The following is a 26128-nucleotide window of genomic DNA, read 5'->3' as shown; positions in this document are numbered from 1 at the left end:
TGCATGCCTTTATATCTTAAATATGGCCCCAAAAGAACCCAAAATGATCATGAAACCAAGGAATCAAAATGGTGTGCACTTAATATAAACAATGAAAAATCATGATTAAAACAAATGTCCAGGTGACACTAGTGCCAATATACAAAAGTGGACTCCCTAACAAGAGTCTCAAAAGTCTAACCCACCGCAGTTTATACTCAGCAGCAGCAGTTCAAATGGGATCAGGGAGCACTGGATCAAAACAGATGCAGACTGTAAGTACAGATTTATCCTCTCCAAAATCCATTATGGAACAGGAACACTATCTGGTTTTATAACTTTGTGGTTATCAATAAAAAAAGCTACCTGATTTATGTTTATAGAAGTGTCTACATTCTACAATTCCATGAGAAACTTGTGCTTTTATTTTTACAAACGTAAATCTTCCTAATTGAGGTCCTACTGTAGATTACATGATTGTAGAATTCAAATGATACAAAAGGACAATTGGAAATCAACCCATTCTCTTCAATTTGTGACCTTGCTGCACATTGACTACATGTAATAGTACTGGTTTGACTCAAAGAACTGCATTATGATAAAAATGATTTTTTTCATAGATAAACAAATGATAGATAAAAATGATTTCATTAACAAAAATCTAACAAGCCTAGTATTATGCCTGTTGTGGCACTTATTTTTTCAGTAACTATCCTCATTTAGTTCTTTGTGTGCATTGTACACCTACTGCTGGAGCTCTAAAAGGCAGAAGTAGCAGTTCAGTGTAGTTGGTCACCCCTGAGCAGTGAGCGGTGAGCAGTGATATCATCTTTATACGAATCACCTTGTTGATGATGGTAGCCAATGGCATTATGTGTTAATTAGCTTCAGTTAAACAATTAAATAAAAGAGGCACTCCTCTTATAAGCCTATCTATGAGTGATCAATTTTAAATGTAAGGTACATCTGTTTCAGTAAGTAATCATAATTTGGCCATAATGGCATTGTAACTATAAATTTGAATGTATCTTAGAAATGCCTAAATTCTTCTTGCGCTGCTGGAAAATTTTTTCCTAGGCAAATGAATCATCAAAGAGGATTAGGATCCTCTAGAGTTCCTAGGATGATTATACCATTAAGTTATAAAAATTTTGTCCATCCAACGTAAAATTAGTAGATTGAATTTAGTCACATAATCAACATTCAAACAAATATTAATTACCATTATTTTGTTATCTATTTAAATTATTGATAATGTGGTAAAATCGAATCCATTTGTTTCACCATTAATGGATAGAATTTTAAAAACTTCACAATGTAATTACCTAAGAACTTTAGAAGAACATAATCCCATCAAAGAAAGGCAATTGAAACACAATTGTCAAATCTGCCTTATATAGTGTAACTTACATATAATCTCCCTTCAAGGGGCAGAGCCACGTATACAGTAGGGGCACGATGCCCCCACTCCCAAAAAAAACAGAGTACAAATTTACGGTAGTAAGTAAAAATTAGAGTAACAAATAATATCACTAAAACATAATTTTCACACAAAAGCAGACATGAAAATATATGAACATCTATGCAAATTATTGACAAAAAAAAATTGTTAAAGGATCAGAGGGCTCTTTCAATACATAAACCCATACCCATTGCCAGCTTTCAATCAAATACAAAGATCAGAGGGCTTTTTCCCACAAACACAGACAGTATTATTATTAAAAGTATAGAACAACTAGCAGATCTACCAAATAGGAAAACAAATCCCTTTCAGCAACAAACATATTTAAAAAGGAAATGGGTCACGACGGAGGAATACCTGAGCTGAGCTGAGTGAGGGAGGGAAGCACCGCCTTGGGTCGGAGGAGATCGTCCGTGACGAAATGGGGAAATGGGTGACGTTGGTGTTGTTGCTCGTCGGCGCCGCTGGGAAATGGGTCACGACGGAGGAGATTTTAGGCCGTGTAAACGTCGGAGAGTTCGATGTTGTTCACTGGCGAGTGGTGATGGTCCTGACGAGGCGAGAAAGCTTGAGAAATTTGAATGGGTTTGGGTTTCCTCGTCGACGGCGAGATGGCGCCGCTGTACACGTCGGAGACTTCGGCGTTGTTCACCGGTGATGATGGTACTGACGAGGCGAGGGAGGTTGAGACATTTTTCTGGGTTTGGGTTTCTGCTTTGGGAGAGAGACAGGGCTGAAGGGGAAGAGGAAATTAGAAAAAGAGAAATATTGATGGGGGATGAAAATGGTACGCGGGTAACAAAACAGAAGTGGTCTGAAACAGTAACAGTTGTGGGGTCTGCTCCAACACCTTGGCGGCTCTGGTGAGACGATCACCGCTCTCAGTCTCACCAACGGAGATGTTGAGGACGAGCTACTGTACCTTCATCTCCCTCATTGGGTTGCTTAGTTTCTTCTCCCCAACCGTTGTTGTGTGGATGTGGAGGAGCAGAGGCGAAATGAGACGAAATGGCTGAGCGAGAGAAAGATTTGGGTGTCATAGGAGTAGGGTTTTCGGTTTTGGTGGTGTGAAGTTACGGTATTGACCTACACTATTTGCGAAATGACTGATGAGCTGACCCAGAGAGCGTGAGAGAGATTTGGGGGTATTTTGGGGTATAAGAGGAGTAGGGTTTTCTCCAATAAATATAAATGAAATTAAAATTTGACACTAAAGTGCCCGTTTGGGTAGAGCTGAAACTTGCGTTTCAGCTCTACGTTTTTCTATTTTTTTTTTTTTTTTTTTCTCTGCACGTGAACAGTAAAAGCACTGTGTAGGGGACAAAAAATACTATTCACGCACTGTTTACCTACTGTTTATGTACTATTCATGGGTCCCACGACACTATTTACACATTTAAAAATTATTTTGCTACAGTGTTTTCAGTTTTCAGTTTCAGCAACAATAAGCTCAATCCAAACGGACCCTTTTATAGTGGACAGTGGACACTATAACCACAAAACACATTGATTGGTTTACTAGACCACATAATTTAAAAAAAAAAAAAAAAAAAAAAATTCATTTGTTCATTCGTTTTTGCTCAAGCGAGAGTCAAATGATGGTCTTAAATCTTAATAACTTTTTGTATGATTTTTGTTTGAGCAAAAATGTTTTTTAGCGTTAGTGAAAATACTATTTTTTGTAACCCTTACTCAAATACTTCAATTTCAAGTCTCAACCTCTTTTTAATATAAATTTTGGAATCTTTCTCTACTTATGAATTAGGAATTGTATATTAGGCTTCTCAATTAAATTCAAACATATGGTTGTATTGACTAATAAGGTACAAATAAAATTATCTTTTTCAATGTAATGATATGTTTGAATTTAACTGAAAAAGAAAACTAATCAACAATAATTATGGAACTAATAATTAACAATTTCTGAGATGAATGCTAAAGTGATGGGGTTTTCTCTTTAAAAATGAAAACACATTATAAGTGAATTTGACACCAAATGTTCAAGTGATGGGACATGAATTAAAAGGCAAGAGCTTTTCTGTCATTTCATTCCCTATGAAATTTCATTTATGGAAGGAAATTGCAATCCCTGTTTCACTTTGATATTGCTCAATCAAGGCAATGCTTTTCCACTCAGATTGTCCAAAACTTACTTCAATATGCCACAACAGTGAAGAAACAACTAAACATGGCTCCTACCTCAACAATAGGCAATCAAAAACTCTGGGAAGCTTTCATGTAGTGATATCACAATCTATAGCAATGCAGGTTGGGGCAATGGTTGAGCTGTCAACTTTGTTCACAAAGGGATCTATCTTCACCCAAATAAGAGAGAACACTGAGGCCAACAGCACGGACCAAAGAACAAGAATGGTTGGAGTCCGGTTTTGGCAACCCATGAGACCCTTCATGAATGGAAAGAGATGAGAAATAACCCAGAAAGCAAAGAAATTCTTGCCAAAGAGTGGTCCACATCCTACAATTCCCTTGTTAAGTGCATCAGAAAATCCAGCAACAGCGCCAACAATGTTGATTATGATTAGCGTTTTTGGAGGGATGAGAAGTGTTGTCCTCTTGACAATGTAGAGATCACCAAACTCTATATCATCAGCTGCCTTTGCGGTGACTGTGAAGTTGGTATCAATTCCACCCATCAGGTTCAAGAATACTTGGAAGACGGCAAAGAGGTAGGGCGAAACACCTCTAATCACCCAGAACTGCACATTTCTCCACCAGTCTTGAATGCTGACACCACTCCACCACATCTCAATCACATTGGTCAGAATGATGGAGATGGTAAGGCCAAGATAAAGGAGGTTTCCAAGGTTGGTCATCTGAAACAAATTACAAGGTATAACATGAGGTAAGCTCTTTGAGTACATTGTTTGAAAACATAAACATTAAAAAAAATTATAGCAAGATTGAATTTTTTATTATATGTTTGAGCTCATCAACCATATATCAGTGCTCATTGATTTTGAAATATTGACCAACATCTTCACGAAATTTGGAAAAATACCATAAGGTCATACCAAGCCGACTTAAATAGTAATCTGATGCATTTTTATCCTTGTATGTAGCACAGTGTTATTATGTATAAACTTGTCTAAAATACCTCTCCCAAGACCCCAAAAACACATGATTTCTAACTTTTAAGTGAAAGTACAAGAAATTACCGCATCTGTTGCTACAATAAATTTTCCTGTGAGAAGGCAAATTGCAGGGATTGTCAGTAAACTACAAAAGGGAAGGATGCAAATGGGTAAACAACAGTGTTTATATATGCTAGTCTTTGAAGCCATTTGAGGCGGCCTGATGCATAACAGTACCATAAGGGACAATGTCTACTAAGGAAAATCCCCACAGATCCAAGTGCCCACCAGAGAACTTGGTGCAGTCGATCAGATAGGTTGAGGGGGACTGAACCTATGAATGCTGGTCTTAAGGGCATGCAGTAAATTGATCTCCACCAGAGAACTTGGTGCAGTCGATCACATGAATTGCTTCCTTGATCAATGTTGATGGGTCAGCAGATTCAGGCACTCCTTCATTTTCCGTAAGTGTAAACTCAATAAATACTGAAGAAGTGCCAAAAGTTCTCCCAAGGCTTATCTGGGAGATCAGCAATGACCTCTTGTTCTGATCATAATCCTTAACGAAAAATCCAAGCAAATCTTAATTACTGCATGAAATGTCTGTTTAACTATTTTTCTTCATAACTAGACTTCCTTTCAATCTCCTTGAGGTTAAAGATGCCAGCATCAAGTTCTTCCTGTTTTGCATCTCTGTAAACCTCTGAAGGATTTTTAGAGGGCTCCTTGGAGGAGCGCTTGCCAAACCATGAGCGGTATGGAGGAGAAGCCGTAGGTAAGCCAGGCAAAGAAGGAGGTCCATAGCCGTAAAGTGCTTGCCTATTGAAAACACAACCTGTTCCCACATAAACTGGTCCTTGAATGCCATCTAGTCGTTTCATTAACCTGAAATTGGAATGAAGAGATTCTCAAAACTCAGAAGGCTGAATACTTCGGTAATTATGCTGGGACTCCATCATAGCATAATTTTTTTTTCAATTCTTCTATTTTATTATGAAAATGTGATATATCAATTTGCAAATGGGATAATACATCTTCTTCTATTCATAAATTGAAGAGAGTAAAATTTGAGTTGGACTTTAACTAAAAAATACAGCTGGAATTGAAATGCTTCTAAATACTTACCAGATATTAATGTAGAAACTTATTTTCCATTATTATTTTTAATCATTTGACAATAAAACTCCCAACTTGATTGTTCAATTAAATCTATGATGGATGAATTTCTGACATAGTTTAATACAGCTTTGAAATTTATATTTCTTACTTTCATAATATAGACAAGTGCTTATAAGGAAACTAACAAAAACAATAGATAAATCCATATGTGCTATCTTTTAAACTTACATCAAAGAAAACTGTTTTGTGGGAGGCATATCAATCACTGCGATCAATTCCATCAAACCTATTAGGGAACTGCACATAGCATACATCTCGACCAACTTGTGGGTCCATCAAGAAATACATCGCCTCATGAACTGCCTTGCATAGTTAACATAGTGATCACAACCAAAGTTGAGGATGTAGGGAGCATTTGTAAGAGCTGCAGACACCCTAACCTGTAAATGCAACCATTAAAGTGTTATTGTAATGTGAGTTCCAATGTCAATCATTAATTTTGTGAAATTATGTTAACATACCAGAGAATTTTCAGCATCAGCTTTCTTGTGGTGTCGGTAGACTGGTCTTTTCTCCCTGGATATATAGACCAGTCGAGGAAGTTCATTTCCCTCTACATAATGGGCACCACTATGTCCAAGGAAAACCTGAATCGATGAAAAGAAATACCATAGTTAAAAACTCGTATTTTACAAACAGGGATGCACCATTTAAAAGCATTTTTCTGAGAAGATCTGTAAAAACATTAATGGACTAATAGTTGCTAAGATTGTAATTTGCCGAGAGAAAAGAAGAAATGCTATCCACTCAAAAATTATGTTTCCATATATATAATTTCAAGTAAATGCCAATGAGATCTTCAAGTAATGGCCTTAAGCTTCAAAGTTTACAGCCTTAAGCTTCTATATACTAAATGCTTCCTGAAATGTAAGATATTAAACATCTAAATGTTACACTATTAATTGAAATTTTATACAAAAAATATAGCTAGAAGCTACATTTACCTGAATCATTCCTGTGGGTCATTACTGTCATTCCCTGGCCAAGGTCTTCCATCTTGCATAGTCCAACCTTCTTCTGGTTTTTTCTCAGCCTTTGCTACTAAAGCATGCATTAATGCGCACTCTAAACTCTTCATAATCTCTCTGTAGCAAAATGGAACCAATTTTGAGACTGATTAGTTTTAGAGACAAAATAATACATAAGTTTGCCAACAATAATACTTAAGAGAAGCAGAATCTGCTGGCCATAAGGTTAATGTGGATTGAATCAAAATCCTTAATTAATATGTCAAAGTGGAATTAGTAATTGAGAAGTTGTAGCTAGACAGCATTTCAGTGCTTACCTTTATTGCTCTACGTTCTTTCACAAAAGAAGGTTGCACTTTATCCTTCAAATAGTCAAACTTCTGTGCAAAGTAGAACTCAGGTGTATGTGGTTCAATAGCAAATTTTTTGCAGAATGGTACCCACTTTCTTGCAAAGTCAGCCGTTTCAACAAGAGATTCAAATGAAAGCACGGAAGCGCCATCATCAGACAAATAGCAGCAGACTTTATCCACGGGGTAGTCCATTGCAAGGATGGAAAGCACAGTATTGGCAGTGATCAATGGTGGTTCTTTCATTGGATCAGCAGTGCTCACAAAAACATCCACAGAAGTGAGCTGGGAGGGTTAACCCTCTCTTTCAAACCTGATATGTTAGTGAGTTTAACCATCCCATGTATGTATTTTGGTTCAAAATTTAGCTATCATATTTTTGTTCGAAGTGTTCATCAATTAATAGGTCCATTTATATTTTAGTTTGAAGTTTTATTCAATACATATTCTCTTCTTATGCAACCTTACATGTTAAATTACCTGCAGATTCAGCCTAAGCCTACATAAATGACACCTGTGGTTGGGGGCCAAGATATAAGCACAGAGTTGAGATCAATTTCGGAAACTTTGTAACCAGGTTTAATTAAAAAATGACAAGTTAATTAGAAAAGGCCAAGTTTTACAGAGGATCAGATGCTATTGAACCAGCTTTGTACATGCATAAAATCTTATTGCACTAGTAAACACTTTCAAACAATTATAGCTTGCATCTTTGACATTGAAAGCCACAAGTATCTATACTTTGCAGACAGCTTGTCGATATATGTCTCCCTATTGATTACCTTTATAACTATATTGGCCCCTCTACAATATATTCATAGGTGTTAGGCAAATTTTGATTGACTATATAACTATATTTAAGATTTGGTTACACCTACATTACAGACTCCTCAAACCAGAGTCTGATATTAAAAAAAAAATTACAATTCTGCTGGTGCCTTCAGCCTTGTGCACGTTGATATCACAAGTTTTTGATCAATACGTGTGAAGACTGAAGAGATGTGCACTTTGTGACTGTTATTTTATTTTATTTTTTTAATTCAGACAAGTGGTATCTCTGTGCCCTCCCAATCCCTGGGATGTGGCTTCACTTGTAGCCTCAGTATTTAATAATTGTTGCAGTTAGATTTCGTCTCATATTGTCAATTTATTTCTTGATAGATTGTTCTAGTTTGTAGTTTCTTAGTTTCTCTTGATGGTCTTCTGCAGTTTCCTCTGTTGCTAATTACAACAGAGAAACTGTAGCTGTGATTGGCTTGGTATAATTACTTATGGAATTTAGCAATTTATGTGTAACGTTGTTGGTTGCAGCTATGTTCTCCTAGCTGGAGGATTTTAAAAAGTAAAAACTCTATATTTGTCTAAACACCAAAATAAATAAAAAAATAAAATAAAAAATTAAGAAAAAGACATTAGGACTTCCTTTGCCAATTTTAAATGCATATGAATATGATCATCACTCTCTCTGAATGATGCTTGTTTCTCCTCCCATTTGTTTTTAAACTTTTAATAATGTAGCCTTGCTGCTTAGATAGGCAAACTGTGTTGGCTTTCTCCTCTGTTTCCTTCCTCTCAATCCCAATTCAACTGTTGACAAGAGCTGGTTTCCAATTTATGTCAACCTTGAACGTTGTGATAGTTAATTTTCTGATCCTCATAATGATGAACCTACAACTTATTAAGTTTTCAAATGACTCTCTCACTTACGTTCCATTAATCTCAAACAAAGCTTCTACCATTGCATATGTGGGTGCCATGTATTCTGTTGGAACTTGGAATCAAAAGGCAAATATTGGCCATGTCACAAAGTGAACAGCAATATGCCCCATAGACTGTAACCACCAAACTCTTCCATTAACACTCAAAAAGAGCTTCACAATACCCATTACTTGCATTGCTGCCACCGCTCTAAACCTTCAACTCTTCTCAAGTCTCAGGTCGAGTATATTGGATTATACTTGCACCTCTTTGTGACGGGTGAGTGGGCTTGGCAAATCTTCCCAACCTAAGGTTCCTTAAATTACACGATGGGTTCAACATAAAACCCGATATCCAGCCCATAAACAACTTGACCATTTAAGTATGCCTAATAATATCTTTATTTTATTTATTAAATAAAATTTGCTATAATTCTTTAGATGTAATACATTGGATTTCAAAATTAAATTCAAATACATGGTTAGGCTGTCCAAATGAAGAAAAAACGTTGTTAGCTAACGGTGCATCTACATTGATTGAGATTTGAGGAGGTTGGAGGTTTGGATGGTGATGATCTGGTCATTGTATTCATGTGGTTTGCATCTGAGGCATTCAAGCTGCTACCTACTATACCTTTTTCTTTAACTACTTGGGCTTCATTTACATCATTACATGTTTGCTTCTACTTGGGTCTAGAATGGGATTGTAACAAGCTTTATCTCTTGTAGTTTAATTACAGACTCTAGTTGGTTTCTAAAAAATTCAAAATGTAGTAGAAATACTCAAGGGAACCCAAAAAAAAAGAAGAAGAAGAAGAAAAAAATACCAACCAACAAAGAAAGTAATGGGATTTTTAGTATGCGTACGATTCATTCATCACAACTATGTTAAAACGAAAAATACATAATTTGTTTTTTTAATTGTCATTTCAAAGATTAGAGTATTATTCATTACGGTTTTTCTCCTTCCTCTCTTTTTGTTTGGCCTAACATCATAGATTCACAGGATCCAATTATCATCTTTAACCAAGGAGGAAAAATTAAAATATTATATATATTTGCTAGAGTGGAGTGGGTTTAGCATTGGTATCAGCTACGAGATAAATTCACATTTATTTTAGTATAAAAGTCTACTTTTTTTATTTTATACAACCATTTTTCAAAAACACCAACATCAACTTATCTATTTTATACTACATTAAAAAAAAATATATTTATTTATTTATCAATTCTCTCTCTCTCTCTCTCTCTCATTGTGTATACCACATTAAAAAATTACATTCTCAAAATCTTCTCCTTTATCATTATCCACAAACACATTGAATACATTAGTTGAAACATCCATCAAATTAATACAACCTGATCAAAGAAAAAAGTATATTGCATAAACAAATAGTTTTGCTTACAACCAAACTAGATAAATGGAAGTTACAGAACCAACAATGAATTATAATTTAAACTCAAGATATGAAAAAGGGGGGAAAATTTTACCCTCTCAACTTTACTGGTGCATGCAACAATTTCTAAATTGAAAAGAAAAAACTTGTACAACATTTTCATTATACTATACCAAAAGTTTCCTTTCTCTATGAATAGCATGTTGGCAAAAAAATTATTAAAAAAAAACACTTTAGAATACCCCTCTCTGTATCATAACACATCTGCAACAAGTTGAAAAAAAATACTAAGTATTTAATTTGTCAATCATTTTCTCAACATCCATACAAAAGAAAAAAAAAAAAATACCGTTTTTTCTTAGAAAACTACAACTACAGCGAGTGAATCTCAACACAACTACAACAAATTAAAAAAAGAAAAAAAAAATTATTTACTTTGTCCATTATTTTCTCGACACCCAAATATATATATAACCACTTACATTAAACAAACAACTCGATGAAGATGACAATGAAATAAGTGAGAAAATCTTAGCAAATCGCTGCAAATCCAGGTAAACAAAAAAGTAAAACTCGATTAAAATTTGTAGAAAAAAAAACCCAAGACAATGCGGAGAGAGATAGATAAAAAAATTAAATAAACTTACAATATCATTAAGCCAAGCAGTGGATTTGGTTGGGGTTACAATATCATTTCTTGAGATAGAGGGAGAAGCTGATTTGGAGAGAGGGAACGGGAAAGAAGAGCTAAAGAGTGAAGACTAAAGAGTGGGAATGAAAAGAAATTAGGCTGAAATAAGATTGAAAACAGTGGTCTTTCGTGGGACTGAAAATTTTTGAGGGGCATAAATATAATCTCAAGTGGTTTTAGTGATATAGTGTTGATGTATCATTTTTGCACACATGTCACTCCCTTATTGGTTTTTGATATGGCTGATGTAGTATCTTTTTGTACCATATACTTTCTCCATCACTCCCACAAACCCCCCCCCCCAAAAAAAAAAAAAAAACCTATATGAATGCACTACGGAGACAACGAAGAGGAAGCAAGGTGATCACAGGCTGATCACAAAAAAGGTAGGACCAAGGAAAAATTTTATGTTATTTTTATATGTCAAATTGTCAATTTAAGGACTCATTTTGAAAAGCCTTTCAACCGTTACTTTTTCTTCAAATGTCAAATCCTCGAAAAAAAAATCTGGAGAGTTTTGTTTTTGTTTTTTTTTTTTTTTCAAATGGAGGGAAATGATGTAGCCGTTGAAGATTATTTATTGCTACATTGCATTTTCACTATCAAATTTTATTTAAGGGATAATTATAATTTATCCATCTGTGGTTTACCTCTAATTCTATGTGTCTACCCGTAGTTCAAATTTTGACACTTTACCCACCTGTGATTCCCTCCATTAAGGCACTGTTACCCACCTCCGTTAAAAGGAAGGTTAAATATGTATTTTTATATCATTTTTATGTCTCTCTCCTCCCAAAACATAAAACACTTAAAAATTCAAGAGAAAACAAGATCAAAATGTGCTATTGGTAAAAAATATTATGCAATTTCTTAGAACTTCAACTTGTATTTGAACTTATCATCTCAACCACAAATAAACTAATTATACATTTGAAAGCATGATAAAGCCGTATGAGAAAAATTAGATAAAAATTAAAACTCATAATCTAACTCAACAACGTTCAAATAAATCAAATCAAATCAAATCTCCTGCTCCTCATGTCCAAAAACTAGAAATCCAGAAAAATTGAAAACCTAGAAAAGTTCAAACAAAAATTGAAACTCCTGATGTCCAAAAACTAGAAACCCAGAAGAGTTTAAACCACAAGAATTGAAACTCTTCATGTCCAAAGACTGGAAACCCAGAAAAGTTGAAAACCCAGATCTAAATCTAAAGATCTAAAACTTAACTGGGTAAGTTTATCTCAAAAAAAAAAAAAAAAAGGTAAGTTGTAATTTAGTCTAAAGATCTAAATCTTTTAGTGAGGCCCCCTTAATAAGTACTATACACGAATTCTTGAATACTTGTAGAGAAAAAACTCATCATCAACTTGCCAGGCAGTTGAATATTTAAATGACAAGCAGAGCATCCTCCTGATTGATCCGACACTCAAGTCCTTTAGAAATAATAAGCTTTTCTGACCGGTTATCAAAAAAATGAAAAAAATGAAGTTATCCAAGAATGCGTTCGACCAGATCCAAGGCAGAGACTAACAATGAGGGACGTTGTTTCTATCTGAGTTCCTCCATCGCTGTTCGATCTGACCAAGGAGAATGCACCGCCGTTCGATCTGACCTCCATCCCCTTCGAATCCAAGCCATCGCCGTTCGATCTAACCTCCATCGCCGTTCGATCTTACCTCCATCCCTTTCGAATCCAAGTCATCGCCGTTCGTCCCTTTCGAATCCAAGCCATCGCCGTCTCCATCGCCGTTTGATCTGACCTCCATCGCCGTCTCCATCGCCGTTCGATCTTACCTCCATCCCTTTCGAATCCAAGTCATCGTCGTTCATCCCTTTCGAATCCAAGCCATCGCCGTCTCCATCGCCCTTCGATTTGACCTCCATCGCCGTCTCCATCGCCGTTCGATCTTACCTCCATCCCTTTCGAATGCAAGTCATCGTCGTTCGATCTGACCTCCATCGCCGTCTCCATCGCCATTCGATCTGACCTCCATCGCCGTTCGATCAAGGAGAATGCGCCACCGTTTGATCTGTTTCAGCAAATCAAATAATTTTTATTTTACTGTTCACGATGTTGTGATATTTTCTGGTGGGTTTGTTGTTTGGCTTTGAAACCTTCCTCTCTCATATCTCTATTCCCTTGGTCAAGCTTTGCCGATCCTCCCCTTAGGTGCTGCCAATGTATATACAGTGGCTTTATGGGAGTGAGATCTTGGATGTTGAAAATCAAAACTTTAGAAATTAAGTGCTGAAAATTGTTGATTCTCCCTGTTGTCATGTTGTAAATTGTGTTATGCTTTGATTTTAATAAATTTCTTAGTTCAGGCACAAAAAAATAAGTATAAGGAAGAAGACGAAGAACTCTCTCTCATGGTTTTGCTTCATTTGATTTGTATTAATTTTCTGAGTGTATCTTCTTCATGATTGTGCATGTTCTTCATGTTTGTGAATGATGAGGAGCCAATATCATATTTTAATCTTGTTTTTCTTTTGTTTTTTTCGTTTTTCTTGTTTTGGGAGGAGAGAGACATAAAATGGGTGTAAAAAGACTTATTTATCCCTCTTTTTTAACAGAGGTGGGTTACGGCACATAAACGGTGACAATCACAGGTGGGTAAAGTGTCAAAATTTGAACCACGGGTAGGCACATAGAATTAGAGGTAAACCACAGGTGAGTAAAGTGTAATTATCCCTTTATTTAATGAAGTCATTGTTTGAAGTCTAATTGAAGCAATTATAAGATCATTAATATCTAGTGTACTTAAAAAAACCCAACACACCAAAATACTATTGTTGCAACTTTAACACAACATTTCACAATTATCCTACATTATATCTCTTATTTTTAGAACATCTCCCATTTAAATAACATTTAAAAAAAATCCTAATATTTATTAAAAAAACTCACCACATCACCCCACAACTACCATGATCCATTATCACCATCGAAACCACAACTACCAAAACCACCACCATCAAATCCAAAAGCCAACCCAAATTTAACCACAACCACAATTGAAACCACTAAGACAACTAAAACACATTGCCTCAACCGAAACCACCAATTCATATCATACAAAATCTTTAGTTAATTAGGAGTTGGTATCAATGTCACAAATGGATTGGATAATATACTTTAATATGAGACTTGATAATGTAACTGTATTAGCTCTCGATCTCAAAAACTTGATATCGAGTTCAAGCTTTTGGACTATCAGATAAGTTCAAGTTCAAACATAGTTTGTAATGTTGGTTCAAGCTCAAGTCAAGCTTGAATATTTTATATTTTTGTCAAGCCAAGTTTAACCATTAATAGTCAAAGTAGCTCGGCTCGTTTATAACCTCCTTTAGAGCCGTACAAGCAGCTGCTTCCCTCTGGGCAAATTCCTCCAGCTCTGCAATAAAAAGCAACAACCAGCAAACCTTATCCACATATTTAACAAAAGCATTTTAAACGAATAAATGTAAATTCAAACACCAAGATAGAAGGTTTGAGAGCTACAATTGGAGAAAGAAACAAACACCAGCATCAAATCAACAAAGTCAAACTTACCCTTAGGTGGGTCTCTACAGAAATGGTGCACAAGAAAAGATAGGTTGAAGTGTTAATAACTATATATGACATCTATAACGATCAGGTGGTAGCACACTAGCACATGAGGTGTGTTGTGCATCAAATAAATATCAGTGAATAACTTTTTTGATAAGCTAATTTACATTGACTAAACTACACTCATGAGCAAGCTTGAGCTCATTTCTAAAATTATTAAACCAAGATTGAACATAAAATTAAGTATCGACTGAAGCTTCCTTTGGCTTCTGCTAGTCTGCTAGATAATAACAAAAATGTTTCTAGTGGAACATCTTCCGAATCCCCAGACAGATGGTTCACTAAAAAATAATTCCTTTATCCTATTCATGCTCTGTCCCAAACTAGACTAAGTATCCACATATCGTTGTAGAAAGAAGGCAAAATTAATGCATTTTGAAGCTGGAAGCACAAGGAAAAATTAATGTTAATTTAGTATTATTTGATTTTGGAGTCAACTGCAATTTTCATTGGTCAATTGTGTTATTATATGAGGTATTAGTAGTTAACTAATCGCTAACCCGTAACTACTAATCGCTAACCCGTGCGATGCACGGGAAAGCTACCGATAAGCCAGATATCAAAATGCTAAACCCCTACCTACAAAACATTAAGCATAATTGTTCCTTTAGTCCAAAGGCATGGGCAAATATTTTATTATAGATGATTAAGATTAGAATTTTGTAAGTGAAAGAACTAACAATCTTCCATCAAATCAGATTCCTTTTCCTGCAATTTTTTAAGAAAGGATTTTATGTAGATCATGCAAGTAACTTTAAGTTTACCACAAAAGGGGTAAAATCTTCAGCACCCCCCAATTTCTCATGCTAACAAAATGGAACCTTGGTAAATTTGGAAAGCTAATAAGTTCCTTCTCTTTTATTAGGATATTGATAGATCAAGTAACAATTACAACTTTCTTTTACTGTTCTTTGTAACCTATTGGTAACTCTGCCCATTTATTTACTTTTTGATTGGTAATCAGTACAAATAGAAATTGAGCCACTTAATAAGGCAGGGATTTTCAAGGGTGAAGGCTATATCCATTGTTTATAAAAAATAACTCTTTCCATTGAAATGGAACCTGAACACTACAATATACTATGATATTAAAACTCCAAGCATAAAAGCAGATTTAAATCAACAACCATATATTTGCTGCAATTATTACACATACACAGGGGAAATATAAATTATTTAAATAACTCTACCTCGCTCAGTTTCCACTAAACAAATTCAAACCCATAGCTCAATTTCCACACAAAAAAATTCAAATTGATTATCACCATTTTAATATCTATTTAAAATATTGAAGATGTAACTCACTTCAAAAAATATTGTACAAACCCTCAATAAGATAATTACATTCACTTCGATGGACAGTATATCAAACAAAAGCAATTTTGATTGCCATATAATTTGATATAGCACATATTTTTCAATTGCAATAATATATAGTCCACACTACCACATCTGTCATCCACGGACTCATAAAATCTAATGACTTGAAACTGGAGTTGAGAACATGAGAAAGATCTGGGATAACTTAGTACTCCATCAAATTCCTTATTCAACTATGGAACAAAAACATATATTGGCAAATGAAATAGCAAAGTATGAGATTTATGTAATGAGCGTGAGAGTGAGAATAAGTTGCTATGACAGCAGGTTTCTCACAGAAAAATACAACATAACAATGAGGTGACTTACTTGAAGCTGAAGTTCCAAACCTAAGACTTATCTAAGTGTGTGCACAAACTCAATTACAGATACAAAAGAAACACAACTAAAACAACACAAAAGAATTCCATTAGCATAATCATATTTATAATGAAAGTGGCAGAACACAAAGTGCTTTAGAAAATACCAAGTCTTAACACATGGAACAATGAATTTTAGACTCGAATTGGAAACATCAGAAGAAGCAAAGGAAAATCCATAAAGCTGGATTGTTAGGGTCATCTATAAATATATATATATATATATATATATATAGAAGACCCCAACAATAAGAATTGTTAATATTACATAAAGTAGCCAATAAAGGTTGTGATGTTGGAAATCAAATTGTGATTAGACAAAAATGTACCACCATTACTGGAATCTCCGACCAAAAGTCATCAAACTATATAAAATTCTGATCTAATGACTGAAACACAGAGAGAGAGAGGCGAAGTTTTGGTAGCTGTAAATCAAGAAACAGAATGTAGGACTTTCCCTGGGAGCTGAAGGGAATGTCTTCCAGAATATATAAAAACCAAACTGATCTTCATAAAATCATAAATTAGCATTGCAGCAGAAAGAATTATGGATACAATTAGAAAGAATAAATTCAATTATATTAAATCATGAAATTACAACAGGCAAGCAGATGTCACAAACAACCAAATCAAATTTTACAAAAGAATAAAAAAATATAGATGCTGAGAACATAAAACAACAATCCAACACCAAATCACTCACAAGCTTGTCTAACATACACCAGGAGTATGAGTAGTTTAAGCCTCAGCAGAACCACTTTTCAAAGCTCTCTCCAACCTTTCCTCAAATGGAGTAGAGTGCCAATTCACTCTCTTATCTTGCATGCCCACAAAAACTTAATCAGAACACTACTCCATCCCCTAAAACAAAAATCTCACTAATCTTTAAAACCTCAATAATTCTTTTTTTTTTTTTTTTGCTTTTTGCTTGGAAATAGATTGATCATAGTTGATTTCTTTAGGTTTTAACAATTATGCATAAAATAGCATTGTTTTGGAACACAGCCTTCTTTTTACAAATTGAAGTATTTTTTCTGCTAAAACTGATATAACTAAACTAAAATTCAAAAAAAGCTAAGTAATCCAAACTATTCTATGTTTGAACTTGAAACAGTCAAAACATAGACCTACCAACTGTATTTTTTCTACACAAATTGATATAACTACACTAAAATTTGAGTCTCATATACATAGATTATCATAGAGGCAAACGTTACAATTCAAATTGAGAGAACACTAAAATAGTTAGAAATTAGATGTACATAGATTATCACAAAGGCAAACGAATACCAAACCTTTAACCCTGATTCGAATGGAGGAAAAGAATAAAGAGAAAGGCAATAGCAATAAACTTAGAAATTGAACAGTTGTGAAAAAAAAAAAAAAAAAAAAAAAAAAAAAAAAAAAAAAGAATCAACTATTTATAAGATAATAGTTATAATTACAGATTTCTAAACAAATTTGAAAAATTTGATTAAAAAAGACATGAACTTGTATGGAAGAGGTAGAAGGTTTGAAAAAAAAGAAAAAGGGGGGGGACTAAAGAAGGCTGACGTTTTAGGTGCCCAAATAATTATTCAATCAAACAAATGATTAAGCTAAGCCAAATTAGATGTGCAAAAAAACCTAGATAGCAAAATAAAATAAAACTTGAAGGTAAAGCAACACCTGTAGGATTGTTGTCAGATTTTGAAGGTTGAGAGGCTCTTCAATACATCTCCACTTTCTTACAAAACCTGTAGAATTTGAATTTCTATTAGTGTTTCCCTGACTTCAACAAAAAAGAATAGAGAGAAAAAGGGGTTACGAATTGAAATCCCTAAATTGACAAAAAAAAAAAAACCTGAGTAAAGACGAAATCCTTAAATTGACAAAAAAACCTAATTAAAGACAATAGGAAAAGAGTTTATTCATAGATTAATTGAGAGATACCGAAAGAGAATGCTCTGATATGGAGGTTGGGTCGGAGATTGAAAACATTGGCTCCCATGGTCATGCCTTTGCAAGCTTTCTATGAAATAGCTTGGATCTGTGTTTGAGAGAGTGTATAGGTGCTGCGTTTGGTGAGTAATGTCGAAAGGAGGGTTGCTGGGTTTAGTTTTGTCGAGAGGAGAGGTTCTGCCTTGCATGTTTTGGTTTCAGAGGGTTTTGGTTTTAGAATTATATCGGGAAGAGTACTTGGTTTGTGGAAGGAGACTATATATATTTAATAAAAAAGAAATAAATTAGATTTAAAAACTAAAAATTTATGACTTTTTTTTTTGGGTGGTTTTGGTTTTTTTTTTTTTTTCTAATATTATTTTTAATATTGTTGCTGATTGTGGAAAATTGTGGGAGTTTCAAAAGTTTCGGTTTTATATATATATATATATATATATATATAGAGACTAGGTTATTAGTATTTTTAATTATTTTCCTGAAGTCAAATAATTTTGTAATGCAATAATTGGGATTTCCTAAATCACTTAAAATTAGGTTTCCAACATCAATTAGAATTAGCCTAGGTCAGCTTAAATTAAGTTTTAGTATTCTATATAAGCAAGATTGAAGTACTATGGAAAGGGGATCATTTTGACAATAAATCAAATTTATCATGGAATAATCCTAAATCCTAATGGTTTGGTGTTGTCTCCAGCCAACCCTAGGTGTGACTCCTAGTGGTCTTCTCTTGTTTAGTACTAGCTCCTAGCAAGCCTAAATATTGACTCAAAATCTCAAATCATCTATCTATCTATCTATATATAAATATATATATATATATATATATATATTTTTTTTCCATTCTTCAATTTGTTGCCTGCTTTTATTTTGTCTTGCGTCATGAATTCTACCATAAGAATCAAGGAGCTTTTTTTTTTTTTAATGAGTAAGAATACTTTATTAAAAACAAACTACTTAATGCCAAAAATAAAAAGGGACAAAGAAGCCAAAATAATTACACAAGAAGAGAAAAAGAGCAAATATGTACAAGAAAAGAGAGAGTTTAAAGTTTACTAACATCAGAGTGAAATCACTAGATGTAAATTAACAAGCTTGAGCCCAATTAACAAAGTAATAACAAATTATGCAAAAAGTTGGTCTACTGTTTTCCCACCACACCAACACATACAACGCCAATTTACTAGCAAGAACCCCTATTGATGAGGTTAACAACTATAAAAATCTTACCCCATGCTAACCCCTATTGATGAGGTCAACAACTATAAAAATCTTACCCCATGCTAACCACTGAAGAACGACATCCTTTTGGAGGCCTTAACATACCAAATGCTCTTCCAAGGGAAAGAATGAGAATTGATGTGATGGATAGTGGTATAAAAAGATTGAGCATTAAAATTAAAACTCCTATTCAACCTCCAAGAAATTCTATCAAACCCTTTCCGCTAGGCAGATTTGTATAGATATGATAAAAAAAAAAGTACGTGTCTCCATCTCTCAACCATGAAAATCTCTATGGAACAGTGCCGGCTGAATTTTAGAGCAAAAAATGCAGTCGTTTAAGGCCCCAAGTAAAAAAAAAGCCCCTAAATTTTAACCAATAGGATTATTTATAATCAATAAATAAAATAATATATTTTTACCATATAAAAAACAAATAAAAGAGAGAGAAAAATGCAACGTCCACAATATTTTTCACAACACTTTTACAACTAATGTTAAGTAGTAGGTTATATTGATAACAAAAAAAAAAAAAAAAAATTATAGTGATATTTTCAAATAGAAAACAAAAAGCAACTTAAAACTTAAGATTTGTTATAAAAAATATTATGAATGTTGCACTTCTTAAAAAAAAAATAATAATAATAAGAGTTGAGTTTGCAAACTTTTATTAGTTCTCATCTAAATCTTCCACTAATACCACTTTTTTACTTACTACTATCAATCTACCATAACAAGTATGAAAAATTTTGTCAAACTTTTTCTATCTATAAAATTTCTAAAAAGAAAGAAAAATTTTTACATAGTTGTATTAATTAGTATGAATTTTGCATCTAAAATATAATAATCAATTTTCACTTTAAGCCTCCAAATGCATCTAGCCGTCCTTGCTATGGAACCTCAAATTCCAACTCCTAACCGTCCCAAGTGATGAACGGTCCAAAACATCATAAATCAAATTTTCCCAGTCCGATAAGCATTCAAACAAGTCCAGGTATAAATCCTTCAGAGGAAGATTACCACTCCAAGGATTATACCATAAACCACATGTGGAAGGAACTTATCCCAACCCACACTGATACTCCGTCACAATCCACACCATATGACCCTCTTACCAACTTTTTTGCACCATCCCCCTCTATATTCACCATATTTGGAAACAATCATCTCACGCCACAAATGAGTGTCTTCATGTCCGAAGTGACATAACCATACGTTGGTAGGCAAACAAAAACCCTATATCAAAAATAGACCTTTATCCAGTATTTATAAATAAGTCTACACTATCAGGAAAGATATAGAAAACAGGGGAAAAAAAGGCTAAGAACTTTGCCAGTCCTAAGAAAAATCACCCTCCCCCCACCAAGAAAAAAAAAAAAAAACTTTGAACCCGGTATTCACTATTTGATTTATCAAAACTTACCATACAATGGATTACGACACCAGATATACTATCCTTTACAAGGACTCTTCTAACATAGTATGTAAATCATGTAAATAGAACATTTTTGTTTATATAAAATATAATTAGAGATTTTCTCAATAAAATTGAAAATCCAGCCCTGTATTAAGATAACTCAGCGATTATCATTTTGTACTTTTATATTTAGAAGCAAAAGTGACACCTAAGAGCAAACAAAAACATTTCTAGATATGCAGACAATTAACCAGAACCAAAACACGATAACAAATTTACATACTTCTCTTAAAATCACGGCATTCTTCCCTCCTTTTGAAGTAGTTATTACAGTCATAACCGGTGGTTTTATTCACGCACTGCATAACAGACCAAAGAAAAATTATGGAAAAAAAAAAAGTCCTGTATATAGGAGTAGAACCAAAGAAAAAGGAAGCAAGAGAATATGAATTTAAAAAAACTGAACAGAAAACAGATTTTTTTTTTTTTTTTAATAAGTAAATGATTCTTTATCTAGAGCATTCAACTCACTCCACAGCTTCTTCTGTTTGGCTACCACATTACTTAAAAGTCCATTAAAATCGGTTCCCCACATTTCTAAATCTACAAGAAACTGAATATTACTCCACTGCCTCCTCCACTTTCTCTACCAGGCTTTATCCCACACAATCAAAATCCCACCCACAGAACCTAAATACAGCCAATCCACATAGTGACATCCCTATAAACTTCTAATCATCCCTCTGGATTCATCTCCTGCAAACAAATGATATCAGCCCACCAAAAGCGAACCTCTTATCCATTGTCATTTAATCCTTGCACATTCCAAGATACTATCTTTAGATTCATTGATGAACAATCATGACACTAGAAACCCTTTTCCCACGCCTTTGTCAATTTTGTTCTGAGCAATCTCATCCGTCTCCCCCTATTTCATCTGAGCCTCAACAGCCAAAGAAATTATGTTGCTTCTTCTTCTAATCCCTCAAAAGGGGTCCCCAAAAAGTCATCAAAGCCCTTGGAATTCGCGCAAATCAACTGACCTTCCCTTTAAGCTTTCTTGTGCTTCCATTGGATCGAAAGAACCAACGGTTCAACATAAATAGGTTCAACACAACCCTCAAAAGGCTAAGCTACTTCAACCATACGGACCCTAGAGCCCTCTCCCACTACCTACGTGCTCAAGCTCATTCCCACATGCTACCATTCAACCCCATCTTGGGGCTTGTGTGAATGGGATATGAACACTGGACTCACTGTTTGCTTTAACAGAGTATTGCGCATCAATCAGCCTCCTCAACTCAATCTGAAAGCCCTGCCACCCACTCTTCCTTTGACCATCTTCCTATGGCTGTATAATCAATTTTCTCACTGCTTAAAAACATTTAAAAGCATTCAAATTCCATTGGAATGTATATGTAGTAGCACCACCTCTCTAATCGTGTCAAAGTGTTTTGGGCTTGTCTCCAGCACCTCCTCCTCAATGACTCAATGTTTCTCAACATTCACTCAAGTAGTCTTCTTACCCATAGCGTATAGGGCACCGCAAGGCAAGGGCAGAAGGTTAAGAAAATCTGTGACTCATTCAGGGCAGCCATGGCCGCCTCTCTAAGAGCTCTCCAAACAATCTTAGAGATAAAACTGAAATTGTCTTGGGATTTAAGCCAACACTATCACCTATAAGTATAACCTTTCCAAATGACTATCAAACATAAACAATCTTACAAATTCGTACGCTTCAAATGTAAGCTGGCAATGAGCTATGTATCCGCTGCTGCTGCTGGTGCCGCCGCCGCCTGGTCTCCTATTCGCAGAAAACAAAGCAGCTGCAGCAGCTCCAACCTTAGCACCTACGAAGATTTAGAAGACACGGAGACACGGGTAAAGGTAAGTAGAAGAAAACGGCTACGAAAATAAAATGAAATGAATAAAGGTAAAATGCCATGCTATGTAGAGATGTTGAAGAAAACCGATCAAGCAGTTGTGTTTGTTTGATTAAGAGAAAGATGCTTCACACTTACGCTTGGAAAGTGTTCCTGCCAAAGTGCAACAAAAATTGAGTACAAATAATATCTACACTACACATAACTTAAAGCCCAAAAAAAAAAAAAAAACCTTGAATTTGCAAACGCACATATACTACCAAAAGATAACTAAAAAAACCAGGCGTGTCGTGTCGTGGTAGTGAAGCTTTAGCTTTCTTTTTCTTTTTCTTTTTTTCAAATAGATATAACCTTAATAATCGTATTACCAATATCCAAACATAAACAGCCTCCACATAGTTATTTAGGCCCCTCCTCATAGTTATTTAAATAACTTTATACTATTTTTATACGCTTTTTCATATATATATATATATATATATATTTTTTAAATACAAACAACATTACATAACAATTTTTATACTATTTTTATACACCTTTTTATCCATATAAATTTTCAAAAAATACATACAACGTTACATAATATTACCAAAAGGGGCCCTTACTCTCTTTTTATTTATTTATTATTATTATTATTATTTTTAGTTTGAACCTATAACCTCTACTTTTTCATATAGACGAAGATTAATCTCCAGACATCTTATTCAAGAATGAATGCTCTCACACACCGGCAGACTTCAAATCGAATATTCATAAATTGAACAAATTTTCAAATCAACCAAAAGTCTCTATATTTCGAAAAAAAATTATTGCTTTTGGAATATTAAGCAAAACAAGAGACAGACAGACAGACATAACTCCTGAACGAGACATGGATCTGATCAACAACGGGAACAGGGACAGATAGGAACAGCCGGTTATAGGTTTTCTTCAAACTCAAAGCATCTTCACTTCGTTTCAAAAATAAAACTAAAATAAATACAGAAGGAGAAGATTAAAATTACGAAGGTATACCACCGTATACGTATCTCAATATATCTATAAGAGATACAAACTATCTAATTAGAGGTCAACTTCCATATAAAGTTATAAAGGATACGGACTTAATTTCACACCAAAGTGGCAGAGTCCTAGAAAGACACAAATTTTTGTTTTCCTTTTTAAAACTCTTCCCAAATGTAGATATCATCGGTATATATTGAAAGAATTCAAAAGTTAGTTATTGCTTTTTTTTTTTTTTTTCCGTCAAAAATATCTCTAAGGTTCCGTTTGGGAGGAGCGAATGAAATGGAATGGAATGAAAAGAATAATTTTAGAATATTCTTTCCTTCTCTTGTTTAAGAGTTTTAATGAAGGGAATCAATTCCCTTGTTTGGGAGTTTAAGTAGGAGGGAATGGAATGGGTAGGAGGGAATACTCATTCCTCTCTATTCCCTTAAAATCTCAAATTTTCATTCCCCCTGAAATTAGGAGGAATGAGAGGAAATAGAATTATATTTAATTATTTTTTTACTAGAACTTCCAAAATATCACTGTATATTCAATTATTTATTTGAAAATAGGGGTCTAATAGTAATATTGTCATAAAATAATTCCATTCCATTCCCTCCATGTTGCTCCTAAACAAGATTACTTACATTCCATTCATTTCCATTCATTTATTTTAAAACATCCAATCAAGGTTACTTAATTCCATTTCATTCCAATATTTTCCATTCTTTTCCCTTACTTAAATACATTTCATTCCATTTCTTTCCATTCTCTTATGATCATTTCATTCCCTTCCCTTATGAACTTCCAAGCGGAGCCTAAATTAATTAACCAACAACTTAAAAATGAGATTAAAATAGTAAATTGGAAAAAGAAAGTTAGTTATTACTTTTTTTATTGTAAAAAATACCCCTATTTAAAACTTAAAAATGAGGTTAAAATAGTAATTGACAAAAATAATAACTTCCTACTTCTATATTGAAATGCTTTCCACTTTCTAATAAACTCCTACTTTTACGTTGATTTAAATTTCTACTTTTACTCACTAACTCCCTACAAAATAGGATTACTATTTTGTTAGTTTTAAAACTCCTCCAATCTACAAAACTCACCCCACGTATTCATTTTTTTTTTTTTACTTCATCACGATGTATTTGTTTCTTCTGTCCTCTTTTTTTTTAAAAAAAAAAACATTTCATTACACCCTTAGGTTTTTTTTTTTTTTTTTTTTTTTTGGTGATTGGAAAAAGTAGAAATCTCAAATTATAATAAATGCAAATTATTAATCCTTATCCAAAAAATAGAAGAGCCTTTGAGCACGCGCGTGAGCTTGTGCTCAGAGGCTAGTTGTTAATATTATTATTATTATTTAAAAAAAAAAAACTCTTAAATGTGAATTTTGAGTGGGATTTTCTTTTTCTCAATAAAATTATTTCTTGAACGTTTAAAACACTCATCTATATCATATCATATAAGTGACTTCACTAAATTGCAGAAATTTTTTTAGATTTTTAGATTTTTCAATAAATTCATTCACTTAAGTTTTTAGATTTAAAAAAAAAAAAAAAACTTTTTGATCTTTATCAACTTCTTTGGATAAAGTAACAATAAGTGTTCTAATGAACTTCTTCTTCTTCTTCTTCTTTTTTAATTTTATAAAGTAACAATTTTACTAGCTTACATTAGTATTTTTTTTTGTTTTTTTTTTTTTGGATAAACATTTATCCTACATCATCTATTTCCTAATAATAAAGTAACAAATTGAAAAGTATTATTTTTTCTTCTCAAATTTTTTTCTTTTGGAATAAATAACAAAAAATAGCTAATATGGTATTAACTTTAGCGTAAACTAAAAAAACAATTCTAAAACAATCTAATAACATTAACTTTTTTTTTTGGGATAAAGTAAAAAAAAAAAAAAAAACTAATATGTAATTAACATAAACTTCTTAATTACGTAAACTCCTTTTTCTTTTTATTCATATCAAGTTATCAACTTCTTCACAACTTAAAATTATCTAATATAAAAGTGGGAGTATACACACAATTTTCGTAAAAGATAAATCACACGATCACGAAATAGTATAACAAATTATCAATTTATATTGATTTGTGTATGTGTGAGTATAATTCTCTGTGTGACTCTTTACAAATGAAAGAATACAATAAACTCCTCTGATTCGATCTCTAAGAAATTTTACAATCCGAAGGGCTGTGAAGCTTGATCTTGAATCGTGCCTTAATGCCTCTAAGTTGAATGAGTAGTTGAACGTACTTGATTTGATGCGAGGGCCGTTAGCTTGATCTCAATTTAAATTGAAGGAAAATCCCTACCTTGATTTGAAAAATGTAGGAATGAGCTTGATTTTTGAGGGAGCAAGGTTGCTCTTTTGGACTTAGAGATGACTCTCTATTTTGGCAGAGTGTCAATAGGGTTTTTCTCTCTAAGTTTTTGTCCTTCTTTTTCTCATATGAGAAGCTTCTATTTATAGGCAACTCAATAGCATTTGAT

General features: G+C 33.7%; 1 long non-coding RNA gene and 1 pseudogene across 1 annotated transcript; both read right to left on the bottom strand.

The window, feature by feature from the left end:
* Positions 1-3402: 3402 nt before the first annotated feature.
* LOC115992050 lies at positions 3403-10932 on the bottom strand (annotated as a pseudogene).
* Positions 10933-14160: 3228 nt separating this feature from the next.
* Positions 14161-22574, bottom strand: LOC115992051. The gene is made up of 3 exons (XR_004092416.1): positions 22469-22574; positions 21027-21102; positions 14161-14213 (listed from the first exon to the last, which is right to left on the bottom strand). It is a non-coding gene; the product is annotated as an uncharacterized LOC115992051 (long non-coding RNA).
* Between the last annotated feature and the right edge of the window lie 3554 nt (positions 22575-26128).

This window comes from Quercus lobata, chromosome 5 (genome assembly GCF_001633185.2).
Source record: "Quercus lobata isolate SW786 chromosome 5, ValleyOak3.0 Primary Assembly, whole genome shotgun sequence".
In the NCBI taxonomy this organism is placed as follows: Eukaryota; Viridiplantae; Streptophyta; class Magnoliopsida; order Fagales; family Fagaceae; genus Quercus; species Quercus lobata.
Note: the sequence above shows the minus strand (reverse complement) of the source record. Positions and strands in the feature narration are given on the sequence as shown.